Below are 12,473 nucleotides of genomic sequence, written 5' to 3'. Positions count from 1 at the left end.
GTGGAGAGGGCACTTTCGGAGAAGGGTCGGACAACATGTTACTTCCTCCCACATACATCTTGTGAAATGACCAAGACGCGAAAATTCGGGATATTAGAGCTAGTACAGAGCCTTACCATCATTCATTCTTCGCACGTTCATTGGCGAGTGGAACAGGAAAGGGACATCTGATAGTGATACCAAATGTACCCGTCGCTACACATCGTTCGGAGGATTTAGAAGTATGATGAAGATGTAGATGCATAAGTCTCGGGTCTAGAAAGGACACCCGAATGCCACGCAAGATCATAAGCTTTCACTAGGTCGTGGGAGACAAAAACAGTGCGTTTTACTGGTGTTGAGCTGGTGTGGCAGGGTGAGTCCCAAGAGTTCGTCATCAAAGGAGACAATGGGATGAAAATCACAGTCGTTAATGGGAAGTAATGGGAAGTAAATCTGTTTCAGGTGTTGATAGATGGGTCGGAAGAAGATGGATTCGAAGACCCTCCTATACACTGAGATGTGGCAGGTGGGGCGGTAGGATAATGCCTCAATAGGAGTTGTATGTAGGTTGAGGAAGAGTAGAATTTGAGAAGTTTTCCGCTTTTCAGGTTAATAATCTTCTGATAGGATAAAGGTATAAAGAGCTCAAAGGTAACAATATAGGAGAGAGTGCATTCTTCGAGCTTTCAATGGGTAATACAGGATTGACCTCTGGACATGTTACGTTTTGTTTCAAGTACTAGTTTTATATCTGTGGTATCACGAATGGATACCACGTCATGGCCGTCACAGCTGGCAATGGAATTGCAAGTTTCCGTCTGACGCCGATAGCGGTCGCACAGAGATGGACGCAAAAATGTGTATCCGCTGAGCCACACAGCCAGTGACTGGACTATGAGCGGCCTCTGCAGCCGCAGTTTAGGATCGCCAGCGGCAGCCGCTCCGCCAAACTTGCGCTCGAAGCTCTTTCGCCACGTGACACTACGCAGACGCCGTCAAGCCGCGTCTCCAACGCCTTCGTTCATACTTCAGCACAGAGAGCTGCATCCTTGTGCACATTGAGATAGCTGGAGCCTGATTCTTGCTATATGATTTGTAATGACTCTTCATATTCTCAGAGAAAAACGGGTTAATCAAAGCTCCTGTTGCCGCATCATTCTGTAGCCATCTCCCCTTACTGTTGTGTTCGAAATCCTGCACAAATATTCATGTGCTGTAATTGGTGTATTTAATTCTGCTTGTGATATATCGTGAAAGTAAAAAAGTGGTTAAAATGGCTCTGAGCACTATGGGACTTAACATCCGAGGTCATCAGTCCCCTAGAACTTAGAACTACTTAAAACTAACTAACCTAAGGACATCACACACATCCATGCCCGAGGCAGGATTCGAACCTGCGACGGTAGCGGTCGCGCGGTTCGAGACTGTAGCGCCTAGAACCGCTCGGCCACTACGGCCGGCTCGTAAAAGTACTGGAACATGGAACCAGGGGTGGAAAAGTGGCATTTGTTTTCGAAATGAGGGTTGAGAAGATGTCAGGAACATAGGATGCAAAGAGATCAGCTTTCCCCAGGTTGTTGGTAATGGTTGTTGTGGAGGAGTGGGTAATGATGGAGTGGATAACTACTGTTGAGTCAGTAGAATGCTTTTCAGGAGTTGGAAGAGTTTGTGGGGAAAGTAGCGTTGAACCAGGTGCATGCTTCTGTATTTGCCGGTACTGTGTGTGATTCTATCCCAGTCATCAGTCCAAACGAAGGAGAGGTTTAAGCATCGGGATTCTCTCGGAAGGTGTAGGGCTTTCTGAGAAGATTGAGTGATGAGAATATGTAGCTTGGCAGAGATGTTGTCAGATATAGTGCCTGAGAGGGTACGCTGCAGGAAGGCTTGGCTGGGGGGAGGATGGGTAGAAGTCGTCGGGTTCCTGAAATCCGTGTATCTATGGACTTTTGGTAAGCATTACAATTAGGATAGAAGTGGAACTAATTTTGGACAGGGACTGGAATGGTGTCATACGGATGAGGGATGAGTTTGTATGTAGAAGGTGGTCAGGAGAACAGGTGGGTGGTCATTACCAAATATATTGAGTCCTTTGCAGTGAGGCATCCAAGAAGGTTCAGCTTTGCGAGGACGACACCTGGAGTGGTACTGCTCTCAGGAATGTGTGTGCTGTGGTATGGGAACAATGCCTCCTTGCTGGAAGTCTCGAAAATGATACCACAGTCGGAGATCTGCAGGTGATCTGAGAAGGATTTTGGGTCAGCTGCGATAACATAGGTGGAAACTTGTGGGCGGTGTGGGCCAGGAATTAATGAAGGATGTCATTATTAGGGTTTTAAAGATGAGGCTGGATACTCTGTGTTCAGTGGGAAAGTGTGATAGGATTTCTGCCCAACGGGGACATTCTCATGATTGAACAAACGGATGACTTTGCTTCTGGTGTATAAGTTTTTGGTCCATGAGACTCTTCTATTCCTAACATTTTGTCCAGAACAGCGCTGGACATCTTCAGAAGCGTTGTTTCTCCAGTGAGTCTTGCAATAACAGGAGCGTTTCCTAGACCACAATCCTATACCCCAAAAGGTTTACCAGCAGGGATATTCTTATGAGGCTGATTGCAGCTCCACCTCTGACCAGGGGAAGGGGGTTATCTTTACAGTGGAAGATGATACAGGGATATGTTCCAGATAGTGAGATAGGGTTGGAGGAACCATTCATTTAGGATAAACGTATGGACATTGTTCTAGGACAGGTATTCTTAAAAGAGTCTCGTTAGCATATAGAGGGAGATGGTTGTAGTACAACCACACCACGACGAGAGTCTAGAGATAGGGTTGTGGGTGGGAGGTTGAGACGTTTATGTAAGAGTGCTGAGACGAGAGGAAACAAAGTGAACTTAATTTCAGAAATGGACGGCTTGGGTACTGACATTTAGCATGGTATGATAAAAAAGATAAATTTGTTATAATGTATCTGGTCTTGAAAGTGTGGATGTTTTGAAGGATGGTGATCAGGAATCTGAAGGTGTCTTGGCAATGGGAGGTGAGTACCAATAGTTATTACAATGGACAGGATGAGCAAAATAATGGATGGCTATAGTTATTTCTGTTTTTGCGTATGCAGAGGCTTTGCATTTGGCAGAGTAGGTCAGGAGGATATCAGTGCAGGTGTTGCAAGCTAGAGGCGAGTTGAGGCTTTGATATTCTTTAAGGATGTGGGATGGTCATGCAGTAAGGAAAGATGGGTCCATTTTTACAACTGGTTGTGCAATGGTCACTATAAAGGGGGCACTTTGGCAATAATAAGAACTTGAGAGGGAGAGGGATTTGGGGACCTTGCTTTTATGATGGCAGCTGCATATCAGGACTCTTTCTGCGGCCAAAGGTGATTCATGGGTTTTTGAGGAAAATATATGATGGGATTTGTGGTTTTAGTAAGGACAAATTTCTTGTGGAGTAGGAATTGGAAGGATTGTGGGTGGTGGTAAGTTCCTATGGGACCAAAGAGCTGAGGCTATCGGTCCCTAGGCTTACACAGTACTTAATCAAATTTAAACTAACTTACGCTAAGGACAACACCACACACACATGCCTGAGGAATAACTCGAACCTCAGGTGGGGGGACTGCCCAAACTGTGGCAAGGCACCTGAGGCTGTGTGGCTACCGTGCGCAGCTGCAAGAAATGTGCAATCTGATTTCGAGAGTGACAGATTTGGCATTAAGAGTATGTGGTCAGTGGGGGATAGGATGAAGGTGTGAACAGCCGTAGAAGAAGGTACAGGTGAGGAACTGGGGTGAATTTTGGGTGTTCTGGTCACAGTGCTGGCAGTGAGATCTGCATTAGGGGCTTCTGCCGTTTCTTCAGAGTAATAGGATGGAGTGGGATTTGGGAAATTGTAGAAGGTCCTTATTTTTGGATTGATTTTGTTCGGCTCTTTGGTGTTTTGATTTCAAGAGGTGTGGCTTCTGGCGTAGCACAGCATTTGTGGGTTCTGCAGTAGAATTGGCCGTTGTTGTGTATGGTGAATAGGCAAAATAAGTGTTAGAAGGTGGAGAAGAGGTCGTGGGAGGGGTGAGGTACCTGAAAGAAGATGTGACTGCGGATGGGGACATGACAGTGAGAAGGGGAGGGCAGATCTAGAGTGACGAGGAGTTACCCACTTAACTGGAGTGGGTGACGTGATGTTAATTAATGATGGAAATAGCAGAAGCGTTCATTATTGCTTCAAATACGAGATTAAAAAACGGTGATTACTGGTGACATCCATGGGGATATGATGACGATGACAGAAATGGCTCTGAGCAGTATGGGACTTAACTACTGTGGTCATCAGTCCTCTAGAACTTAGAACTACTTAAACCTAACTAACCTAAGGACATTACACACATCCATGCCCGAGGCAGGATTCGAACCTGCGACCGTAGCAGTCGCGCGGTTCCGGACGATGACAGAAGATAATGATTACAGCAGCGATGAAGATGGCGGCAGTGAGTTGAGTGCAGTGGCGAAAGCGAAGATGGAGGTGGTGAGACTACTTCGGCAGTGGCAAGATGGAGATGACGGAAGGGCTGTGACGGACATTGACGACGATGCAAACGGCGACATAAGGAGGATGATGAGTGCATAGGTACCCGCGTGCACACACACACACACACACACACACACACACACACACACAGAGAGAGAGAGAGAGAGAGAGAGAGAGAGAAAGTGACAGATAGACAGAGAGAGAGAGAGAGAGAGAGAGAGACAGAGAGAGATCGGTACTGATATAGTACATAGTAGTACATAGATGGGTGCTCGTAACATACTACAAAACACAGAAAGGTGGTGAAGACAGACTATTAACGTACTGTACAGGGTCAGCCAGTCAATGAGTATTTTGGAGAATTTGTCCCAAACCTTTGTTTCAAAGGCACAGCCAAATCCTTACATGCTTCTCCCATAACACACACGCAAGTTGCCTGCCTTTCGGAACAGAAGCACTTCTGACCTGTTAAAGCAGCTGATAAGACACGCCTTGAGTCCTCTGCTGAAACTGCTAGTGAATTCACGTCATCGGCTTTAGCCAATAGCGTGCGTGGGATGCAGGTCACGTGTGTGAACACTGGAGGATTGTGCAGTGCAGAACGCAGTTGCCTCGCTCTCTTTCGTGGGAGGCAGAGCCTCTGGCTCTGCATTCCAGGACCGGCCACCTACATAAGTGAACATGCACCGGATTCCCTTCAGTTGCCCACTTTAATTATAAATCTTTAACACTGTCTGACCAGTCAGTTGTTCGACCTCATACACTGGCCTAAACCTGTTGCCTTCCAACCCAAGGCGCGCCCCTTGTATACCGTACACTGATATATTTTGGTTTATTTTATTTTATTTCCTGTTCTGTCATTTAACGGCATTCCTGGATGTCCACTTGCAGGTCCCGATCACTCAACCTTCTGTATATTATCGCGTAAGCGGAAAACAAGAACTTCTCCGCCCTCCATGCCCATACGCACTGCCACTCGGGAGTGCCCTAGCCAGTTTACTCCAACAGCTGTTGGGGATGAAGGATTCTAAACCTCAGACGTCGCAAAGTACGTGCGGCTGACACATTTACACCCAAGAGCCAGCATGTGGTTAGTTGGATTACGTCATTACATCATCACAGAAATAGCGCATACTTAGGTGATGCCCTCTGTGTTCTTTAATACTGTTTGTGCACTTTCTACACTATTGTCAATAGTGCAGTCACTCGTATCGGGCGGTAAACTACGAGAAGTCTTCTTCTATGTTCTCTCTTTAACAAGTGCACAATTCGAAGCATTGTTGAATGCATAACCGGCTTCTCTATTGGAGTTTTATCACAGAGTCTAATTTCCATTGCTTTTCCAATCACAGAGTCGCAGTGGCTCAAAGTGCGAGCGAGAATTCTCTTGCTCAAAGACAACATTAATAGGCCGTGTTGAGCCATTGCAGAATTTTCAAAATTCCTGTACTTCAGTTGCCGCTTATGATCAAAACAGCGATCAGCAACAGTCTGTGTAAACTGATCCATGTAATTGCAGCTATACCTGCAACCGATATTATGAATATCTGGCACATCGTTAACAGGTTGCTACATGTCCTTAGTCTTCGTGGGTAGGTGAAACACCGGTCTGATTCCTTGCCTGTCTTGCTCTACCTATATTACTGGTTGTTGCACCGCAGAATAGAAACAGCACTATGTGTTGGAATGGCTCTCAGCACTATGGGACTTAACATCTGAGGTCATCAGTCCCCTAGAACTTAGAACTACTTAAACCTAACTAACCTAAGGACATCACACACATCCATGCCCGAGGCAGGATTCGAACCAGCGACCGTAGCAGTCCCGCGGTTCCGGACTGCAGCGCCAGAACCGTATGGCCACCGCGGCCGGCTATGTGTTGGACCCCATTGTTTTGTTGAAGGGAAATAGCGTCTTGGCTGCTCGACAGCGTTCACCTAATATCATGGCTTGGATATCCGTTCCTTCTGAGTACCATTCTCAGATGATTCATCTCAGAGCCGAGATGCTCTGTGTCCAACAATAGTCCTGGCTCTGTGAGTTATGGTGTTCTGTGAAGCACTGTTGTTAGGTGGGTGAAGTAAGCCCCGTCTGTTGAGAGAGACGTCTGTATGCATCTGTTTCGATACATAGAATGGCCGAATTGCGATATGCTTTCCGTTCCACGAATACATCTAAGAGAAACAACTTTCCGTCCTACTCCATTTCAAATGGAAATTTTATGTTTGGATTAACTCACTTCTTATCGATAATAAGAATGCAACTGATTACCTCCTCATTGCTGTTTAACCCTTTAGCAGTTGATGGGATACGTCTGTACCACTAAAGTAACACGTAGTTTTGGGCGTTGGGACACCTGTATTTCATATATGCGTAATGCTAGCATATAGCTACATGCTTTCGGAACTTGTAGAACAATACTACTGACCATGGGGTGGATGTATAGAAGCCTGTGAGTGATCAAACGGGGCGGCGAGTATTTATCTTGTGTCTGTTTCTCGAAAACCACATCAAATCAGCACATTCTCCATTCCAACAATGACTAAAGTAGTTAATTGTGTTCTGTTATATAGCATAGACATTGTTTAGAAACATCAATGCGCACCTCAGTAATTCTCGTTTGTACATAGGTCGTATGTATTGGTATGTATATGTTTCAGAAAACTTCATAAACTGCAGAAAACATTGGTGTGTGTGATGTGTATAACTCACCTTCAAATGTTATTTTGAAGACTTCTAGGTAGCATTTCATGTTCTTCATTGTCAGGAGAATAAATGTGTTTTGCTACAGATTCATTTAATATATACTACTAATTCGTTAAATATATAAATCAGAATTACCATCAAGATAAAATCGTTACAAAATAAAAAATTTAGCTCTAAATGTGCTTGGTTCACATGAAAATAGGGATCTAGTTAGGTTCATGAGACACGTGTTTCCCATTTCACCGATTTTCGAAATTTGGCAGTTTATAATATTTTTAATTTGGAAAATTATTATTTATGACAAAGAAAGACTTTCTTGTCCTCTTACTTTCAAATTTTAGCCATATTTCACTATAAATTAAGGTGTAGTCTCCTAAGTATTGATTTCCTGTGGGTTTCTTTTTCGTTTCTGTTGAAAGCCCTATATTGCATTTTCTTTCTTCCAACTCTTTAATAAGTTCTATTTCCTCATTAGCTAAACAGCGAACATTCCATGTTCTGAAGAGTAGTTTGTCTCATAGTCCAAAGTCTTCATTCTTTTTCATGCCTACTCGTTGTAGTGGATGTTCAACCAGCTTATTTAATAAGAAACCCTTGCTTGATATAGTACCAGGCAGCATGTAATCACAGTCTGATGATGGGGATCCCACCTTTCTGCCTCCACAGTTTTAATTGAAGTTTCGTCCCTACAGTAGTTGCCTCAACTGAGCTATCGATCCTTCACTGTCTCTTTAGAGTAGAGAAGAGGAAGGTAAGGCACCTTGAGACCACGAAACCTAATACTTAGCAAGGGAGGCTGACGGAAGAATATGCAGCAGAAGGCTAACACAAGAAAGTGGAAGTAATGACAGCCCTAGCTAAGACCCTATGTGGTTGCCTTCCACACAGTTCCTATATGGGAGACCCCTAAGGGATGTTAGCATCTTAAAGGAAAAGATGGAACATTGTGAGACTCTTTGTCTGGCTCCTCTGCAAAAGGCTTGCCCAGTATGGGGGACCCTGCAAACAACATCGGTACCTCCGGTACAGTCCTCTACTTGTTCGAATTCTCAAACTCTCTCGCCTGTGTGGACATTGCTGCGTTAAGGCAGTGTCTAACTAGAAAGTCGATAAAGATTTTGCGATAAATGACCATAATATCTTCTACAGTGTTACAAGTGATGTCAGAAGAACTGTCCGCAACTCGTGGTCGTGCGGTAGCGTTCTCGCTTCCCACGCCCGGGTTGACGGGTTCGATTCCCGGCGGGGTCAGGGAATTTCTTTGTCTCGTGATGACTGGGTGTTGTGTGCTGTCCTCAGGTTAGTTAGGTTTAAGTAGTTCTAAGTTCTAGGGGACTGATGACCATAGATGTTAAGTCCCATAGTGCTCAGAGCCATTTGAACCGTTTCAGAAGAACTGTTGGAGGCTGCAATATTGGCGATGACAGTGGCAGTTCAGCAGTGGTGTTCAACTGAAATGTCCAGGTAAGTGTCCAATTTAAGATGTTTTTCTATAAGCGCCCGTGTGATTGTTTACCGTTTTTCCTTTATTTCTAGTAGTAAGGAATGAACAAAATAGCTGTAAGTGACACAACTGTTACTCAGGAGGCAATTCAGCACTTGCTGGATAATCTAACATAAATACAAGTTGATAATGTGGTTTGCATATGGCTAATGGTAGAAAGAAGGTAACTGTCTATTCCCAACTTGTCAGTCCTAGACAGCTGCCCACCTCAACAGACACTCCATTTTCGAGTTAGACTTTGGAGGTTTCTTAACATACATCTGCAAAATTGGAGAACTGGAATGACGAGAAATTGTTGGTAGGTCATGCTATGTTTAACATCGGGTTACGAATCCCATGCTACAACGCTCCGCCAGCATTTCCATTTGGAGTGTCCAGCCTGTTTACACTTTTAACACTGTCACTTTCCACAATATCGTGGGATTTATTCGAGCTGACCACATCTCTAACGCATAATCTCAGTCCTAAAAAGAAGCTGTGAAATGTTCAAACTTTCCAGTACATGCAGGAAAGGTTAGTGGAGCGATATACACTCCTGGAAATTGAAATAAGAACACCGTGAATTCATTGTCCCAGGAAGGGGAAACTTTATTGACACATTGCTGGGGTCAGATACATCACATGATCACACTGACAGAACCACAGGCACATAGACACAGGCAACAGAGCATGCACAATGTCGGCACTAGTACAGTGTATATCCACCTTTCGCAGCAATGCAGGCTGCTATTCTCCCATGGAGACGATCGTAGAGATGCTGGATGTAGTCCTGTGGAATGGCTTGCCATGCCATTTCCACCTGGCGCCTCAGTTGCACCAGCGTTCGTGCTGGACGTGCAGACCGCGTGAGACGACGCATCATCCAGTCCCAAACATGCTCAATGGGGGACAGATCCGGAGATTTTGCTGGCCAGGGTAGTTGACTTACACATTCTAGAGCACGTTGGGTGGCACAGGATACATGCGGACGTGCATTGTCCTGTTGGAACAGCAAGTTCCCTTGCCGGTCTAGGAATGGTAGAACGATGGGTTCGATGACGGTTTGGATGTACCGTGCACTATTCAGTGTCCCCTCGACGTTCACCGGTGGTGTACGGCCAGTGTAGGAGATCACTCCCCACACCATGATGCCGGGTGTTGGCCCTGTGTGCCTCGGTCGTATGCAGTCCTGATTGTGGCGCTCACCTGCACGGCGCCAAACACGCATACGACCATCATTGGCACCAAGGCAGAAGCGACTCTCATCGCTGAAGACGACACGTCTCCATCTGTCCCTCCATTCACGCCTGTCGCGACACCACTGGAGGCGGGCTGCACGATGTTGGGGCGTGAGCGGAAGACGGCCTAACGGTGTGTGGGACCGTAGCCCAGCTTCATGGAGACGGTGTCCCTAATTTGCTGGGAAGTGGCGGTGCAGTCCCCTACAGCACTGCGTAGGATCCTACAGTCTTGGCGTGCATCCGTGCATCGCTGCGGTCCGGTCCCAGGTCGACGGGCACGTGCACCTTCCGCCGACCACTGGCGACAACATCGATGTACTGTGGAGACCTCACGCCCCACGTGTTGAGCAATTCGGCGGTAAGTCCACCCGGCCTCCATGCGGGACGTGAACCGTATGTGCAGCTGACGGACTTTGAGCGAGGGCGTATAGTGGGCATGCGGCCCACTATACGCCCTCGCTTAAAGTCCGTCAGCTGCACATACGGTTCACGTCCACGCTGTCGCGGCATGCTACCAGTGTTAAAGACTGCGATGGAGCTCCGTATGCCACGGCAAACTGGCTGACACTGACGGGGGCGGTGCACAAATGCTGCGCAGCTAGCGCCATTCGACGGCCAACACCGCGGTTCCTGGTGTGTCCGCTGTGCCGTGCATGTGATCATTGCTTGTACAGCCCTCTCGCAGTGTCCGGAGCAAGTATGGTGGGACTGACACACCGGTGTCAATGTGTTCTTTTTTCGATTTCCAGGAGTGTACAAGAAAGAACATGTCAAGTTACTAAAAGGAACACCTCAATTGGATAACACATACAAAGGAGGATCGGTAGAATGTTTTGTGTACGCATATCGAAGATAAGTATTAACATATAAACATCAGTATGTGACGATAGCACCAATATCGTCAGTTTTCAGCAGGCAGAGTATAGGGCGTTAGATGCATTTTTGTGGGATTTGCCAACTGAGATCTCACTTAAAGTATTTGCAGAGTCTTCAGAACATTTAAAAGCAATTGTAACAGTCAAGACAACTTTGGTTGAAAGAGACATAGTGACCAAGCCTACAGAGAAGGATGTAATAGTTAGTACTGAGATTATGCGTTAGAGATGTGGTCAGCTGGAATAAATCCCACGATATTGTGGAACGTGGCGGTGTTAAAGGTGTAAACAGGCTGGACACTCCAAATGGAAATGCTGGCGGAGGGTTGTAGCATGGAATTCGTAACCCCATGTTAAACAAATCAGGGAATGTTGCAGTCACTTTGCAGCTCTCCTAAGCAATGTCAGCGTGAGACACTCCTGTGCAGAATCATCGCATAGTGGAGCTACATGGATCATTAATCCACCTTAATTCGTTGCTGAGAGAAACTAATTGATGGAAGGATTAGCGCAGAAGTGAGGGAAACCGACTAAGTTGTGACTAGGTATTTTAGACTCGATTCATGGGATATACTACCGAAAGGTACAGGGAAGGTATTTTGGGTGGATTAGGGGCAGACATGCCAGTTAAAACTTTGTGTGTGGCTGAGACCTTGATGTTGTTGTTGTGGTCTTCAGTCCTGAGACTGGTTTGATGCAGCTCTCCATGCTACTCTATCCTGTGCAAGCTTTTTCATCTCCCAGTACCTACTACAACCTACATCCTTCTGAATCTGCTTAGTGTATTCATCTCTTGGTCTCCCTCTACGTTTTTTACCCTCAACGCTGCCCTCCAATACTAAATTGGTGATCCCTTGATGCCTCAGAACATGTCCTACCAACCGATCCCTTCTTCTGGTCAAGTTGTGCCACAAACTTCTCTTCTCCCCAATCCTATTCAATACTTCCTCATTAGTTATGTGATCTACCCATCTAATCTTCAGCATTCTTCTGTAGCACCACATTTCGAAAGCTTCTATTCTCTTCTTGTCCAAACTATTTATCGTCCATGTTTCACTTCCATACATGGCTACACTCCATACGAATACTTTCAGAATTGACTTCCTGACACTTAAATCAATACTGGATGTTAACAAATTTCTCTTCTTCAGAAACGCTTTCCTTGCCATTGCCAGCCTACATTTTATATCCTCTCTACTTCGGCCATCATCAGTTATTTTGCTCCCCAAATAGCAAAACTCCTTTACTACTTTAAGTGCCTCATTTCCTAATCTAATTCCCTCAGCATCACCCGACTTAATTAGACTACATTCCATTATCCTTGTTTTGCTTTTGTTGATGTTCATCTTATATCCTCCTTTCAAGACACTGTCCATTCCATTCAACTGCTCTTCCAAGTCCTTTCCTGTCTCTGACAGAATTACAATGTCATCGGCGAACCTCAAAGTTTTTATTTCTTCTCCATGAATTTTAATACCTACTCCTAATTTTTCTTTTGTTTCCTTTACTGCTTGCTCAATATACAGATTGAACAACATCGGGGAGAGGCTACAACCCTGTCTTATTCCCTTCCCAACCACTGCTTCCCTTTCATGTCCCTCGACTCTTATAACTGCCATCTGGTTTCTGTACAAATTGTAAATAGCCTTTCGCTCCCTGT

Source organism: Schistocerca piceifrons, unplaced genomic scaffold (genome assembly GCF_021461385.2).
Source record: "Schistocerca piceifrons isolate TAMUIC-IGC-003096 unplaced genomic scaffold, iqSchPice1.1 HiC_scaffold_2356, whole genome shotgun sequence".
Taxonomy (NCBI): domain Eukaryota; kingdom Metazoa; phylum Arthropoda; class Insecta; order Orthoptera; family Acrididae; genus Schistocerca; species Schistocerca piceifrons.
Note: the sequence above shows the minus strand (reverse complement) of the source record.